Source organism: Ovis canadensis, chromosome 14, assembly GCF_042477335.2.
Source record: "Ovis canadensis isolate MfBH-ARS-UI-01 breed Bighorn chromosome 14, ARS-UI_OviCan_v2, whole genome shotgun sequence".
Taxonomy (NCBI): Eukaryota; Metazoa; Chordata; class Mammalia; order Artiodactyla; family Bovidae; genus Ovis; species Ovis canadensis.
The window spans coordinates 33,941,243-33,945,897 of record NC_091258.1 but is presented as its reverse complement, the minus strand read 5'-3'; the positions used below and the strand labels follow the sequence as shown (position 1 = coordinate 33,945,897).

The window sequence follows — 4,655 nt, the reverse complement described above, 5'->3', positions numbered from 1 at the left end:
TGTGGTGTAAGTGCTAGCCCCATGTTACCGAAAGTGAAAGTGAAGCCACTCAGTCATGTCTGACTCTTTGCAACCCCATGGACTGTAGCCTACCAGGGTCCTCTGTCCATGGGATTCTTCAGGCAAGAATACTGGAGTGGGTTGCCATTTCCTTCTCCAGGGGATCTTCCCGACCCAGGGATTGAACCCAGGTCTCCCACACTGTGGGCAGACACTTTACCATCTGAGCCACCAGGGAAGCCCCATGTTACCAAGGTAGTGCTCAAAAGCCTTCAAGCTAGGCTTCAACAATGCATGAACCAAGAACTTCCAGATATACAAACTGGATTCAGAAAAGGCAGAGGAACCAGAGATCAAATTGCCAGCATCCATCAGATCATAGAAAAAGCAAGATAATTAAAAAAGAAAATCTACTTCTGCTTCATTTACTATGCCAAAGCCTTTGATTGTGTGAATCACAAGAAACTGTGGAAAATTCTGAAAGAGATGGGAATACCAGACCACCCGACCTGCCTCCTGACAAACCTGTATGCAGGTCAAGAAGCGACAGTAGGAACCAGACACATAACAATGGACTGGTTCAAAATTGGGAAAGGAGTACATCAGGGCTGTATATCGTCACTCTGTTTATTTAGCTTATATGCAGAGTACATCATGCAAATCCCAGGCTGGATAAATCATAAGCTGGAATCAAGATTGCTGGGACAAATAGCAACAACCTCAAATATGTAGATGATAGCACTCTAATGACAGAAAGCAAAGAGGAACTAAAGAGCCTCTTGATGAAAGTGAAAGAGAAGAGTCAACAAGCTGGCTTAAAACTCAACATTTAAAAAACTAAGATCATGGTATTCAGTCCCATCACTTCATGGCAAATAGAAGGGGAAAAAGTGGAAACAGTGACAGACTTTATTTTCCTGGGCTCCAAAATTACTGCTGATGGTGATTGCAGCCACAAAATTAAAAGACCTTGCTCCTTGAAAGAAAAACTATGACAAACTAGACAGTGTATTAAAAAGCAGAGATATCATTTTTCCAAACTCTGGGAGATAGTGAAGGACAGGGAAGCCTGGCATGCTACACTTTGTGGAGTCTCAAAGTGTCGGGCTCAACTTAGTGACTGAACAACAACAAGGAAACGTTTCCTTGAATTTATGGTCCTCCCTAGGGCTTCCCTGGTGGCTCAGAGGTTAAAGCGTCTGCCTCCAATGCGGGAGACCCGGGTTCGATCCCTGGGTCGGGAAGATCCCCTGGAGAAGGAAATGGTAACCCAGTCCAGTATTCTTGCCTGGAGAATCCCATGGACAGAGGAGCCTGGTAGCCCATGGGGTCGCAAAGAGTCGGACACGACTGAGCGACTTAACTCACTCACTCACTCAATCCTATACAATCTCATCTTTACTTGATTATACCTACAAAGATCCTGTTTCTAAATAAGGTCACATTCACAAGTACCTGGGGTTAGAATTTGAACATCTTATTGGAGGAGGGGATACAATTCAACCTACAAGAGTTGTGAAAGCTCTTAAAAAATATATATGTATGTATTTGTATATGTATGTGTATGTATACTGTATACAGTATTATAGATTTATGAAGCTAATGATGTGAAGAAATGTACAGTTCTTACTAATAAGCAAAATAATCCAGCTCTTAGGAACCTTTCCCCAAGATCTATGTTCAAATTGCTGTTCCTTAATTCCAGATGCCCTGCCCCTGATATATCGTAACTTAGCCATATAATGGTCATTTATTTCTGTGCCATGAAACCATCCTTTGAAGAAATCCTTTCAGTGTTTCAGTAACTGAATCATCTTGGCAAGGGAAAAGAAGGAAAAATGGAGAAAAGAACTCAAATTTATTGAAGCCTTATCATTACTCAGTGTTCCAATGATTCTTTCATTCCATCATCGTAACCAGCCTGTAAGGGAGATGCTGTTTCCGTTTGTTTTATACGTAAGTGAAGTTGCTCAGTCGTGTATGACTCTTTGCGATCCCATTGACTGTAGCCTAAAAGGCTCCTCCGTCCATGGCATTTTCCAGGCAGGTATACTGCAGTGGGTTGCCATTTCCTTCTCCACGGGATCTTCCCCACCTGGGGATCGAACCCAGATCTCCTGCATTGCGGGCAGATGCTTTACCATCTGAGCCACTGGGGAGGCCCTTTATAGATAAACTGAAGCTCAAAAGACTTGTGTCATGTCTAAAGACTCATCACATAGGGGAACATGTGACTCAGACTCTACTGTTCTGAATCAAAATCTCCAGATGACTTTTCTTAATTTAATTCTAGAGTAAATATGGTAGGTAATAATAGACCCATCTCTTTAGACACTGAAGAACTTTAAAGTTATGATCTGAATAGTGAACAATGGTCCCCCAATCTCTTTTACTTTACTGTCCAAGTTTTATGGTTGAGGAATCTCTTCCTTATCTTATACTAAGTCTGAATGGGCCAGTTGCTGGATTAAACCTATCTCCCACCTCAGTGTGTGGTTGCTTATTCATTCATCCATTCAATAAATATTATTGGACATCAGCTATACTCTTAACTGTGGAGTTCCAACGGTGACCAAAATAAGCCCTTGGCTTCATGGGTCAAACCAGTGTTTCACGTTTGGTACTAGAGTTAAAAATTATTTGGGTCAAATCAACTTAACACTCAAGTGAAAGGAGAAATAAAAAGCAACATGCACACACCTGATGTGAATCAGTCCCCGCAGGCCTTAGAATGCTGCTTGGCTCACAGCCCAGTACATTATATTAAGATAGAAGGGGGCACAGGAAAAAGAGAAAAGCTAAAGAATGGAGAAATTGCCAAAGAAAGAAAAAAAGGGAGGGGATAAAAAGACTATTCATGTGGGTAACTGATGGTTGAAAATTTTCCTTTTCATATAGAGGATGGTTGAATAGAGAATCTTGCTTCTAAATGCATACATACTGACCTGCTTTAATAATTCAAATCAGAGTACAGGTTCACAGAGCTTCCAGAATCCTCCATAAAATCAAAGATACGTAAGGCAGGAAAGGCTGCAGCCTAATTAGAGTTTTTAGAGGCCAGCCAGCACAAGTTGGGGTGGGAGAGTAAAGGTGGAGTCACCTTCCACAGCACCAGGGAGAGAGAGCCCTGGACTATGTCAGAACAACTAGGGGCAGGTAAGGAGTAGGGGAATCTGAGGCACCTCAAATTATTTTTACTGTCTATAGACTCCTACATTAGTGGAGTCTTTGAAATTTTTCAGTGTAATCCATTTGTCATCAAGGCAGATAAAGCACATTTGCAGTCAGCCAAGGAAAATTTAGCAATGGCCTAGTTGTGTCTGGGTCTGGCTTTTGAGTACTAGGTCTATGCAGAACTCAAAGCTGGACAAGATCAGAGTAAGTGCCCATCATCAGGCTTTACCAAGTCGTCAGGTGTCTGGAAGAAAGCAAGTTGTAAGTGTTTACTGAATCATTGTTTGTGGCCATAAAACTAGGGGCAGCCAAATGTAATAAAGGAAAATTGGTCTATATACTATGATATATTCAAATAATGTAGCATCTTACATGAGTTCAGACGAATATGTAGTAACATGGCTGATCTGAGAGGCTTGTTGTAAGTACTTTCAGCTACTCACCCTGAACATACTTAATGTGTACATGTATTTAGTTATACGTATGTACATGTTCAATTTTGTTTCTAAAGTATATACTAAAATGGAAGTGAAAAAGGATGAGATGAAAGATAAAAATGATAATACCCCTCAGAATTTGATTATAGTTTAGTGACCCCTCCTCTAATAGGGTATTGTTTCTATAAAAGCCCCAAAACACATATAACCTACCAGCAGTTAGCACAATTTTATAAACTTTGAGCAGTGATCTTGTTTTGACTGAAAGCAACCACAGAGATTGTGAGATTAAATCCTTGTTCCATAGCAATAACTATTATATTATTAGTATATTTCTATGCTATTTCATGGCTTACACTTTGCTTTCTCAAACCTTATCTTGTCTGATCCTGATGATGGCATTTCAAGATAAGGAGGGCAGGTAATGTCATGTCCATTAGGCTGATGAGAGAGATTAAAGGTCACACAGTTAATAAGCACAAGAGCCAAGGCTTGAATCTAGGACACCTGTCTTCACATTTGCCTCTGTATTTGACTAAACCACATTGCCTGGTTCTAGAGACAGAGGAGCCTGGTGGGCTGCCATCTATGGGGTTGCACAGAGTTGGACATGAGTGAAGCGACTCAGCAGCAGCAACAGCAGCAGCAGAGACACTTGAGACCTCCATTTCCAAGGCTCCCCATGAACTCTACGGCATAACCAACATGTGGGTCACGGGAATGTGCTGAGTCTTCTGGAAAGCAGAGGCAAGGCAAGGAATCAAGTCCTGATGTTTCACTTGGAAGCTGCAAGCTCACAGTGGTGAAGGTAAGGCAAAATGAAACGATGCAGAGCATCTGAGGAGATAGGTTCCTGGACGGGCCACGTCTTCTCAGTGAGCCATGGTGTAACACAGGAAGTCCTTTGGTGTGTAAATTTGCTTGTCACTCTGGAGTTTTCCAGAAGGGCTCAAGGAAGAACCACAGAAAATGGTGACAAGAAGGAGAAATTATCTGCTTGCCTTCTCCCTGGTTCTTTCTTCTCATTGGTTATTATTCATCCCA

General features: G+C 41.7%; 1 non-coding gene across 1 annotated transcript; it reads right to left on the bottom strand.

The window, feature by feature from the left end:
• Window positions 1-2,087: 2,087 nt before the first annotated feature.
• TRNAC-GCA (transfer RNA cysteine (anticodon GCA)) lies at window positions 2,088-2,159 on the bottom strand. The gene has a single exon. It is a non-coding gene; the product is annotated as a tRNA-Cys (tRNA).
• Between the last annotated feature and the right edge of the window lie 2,496 nt (window positions 2,160-4,655).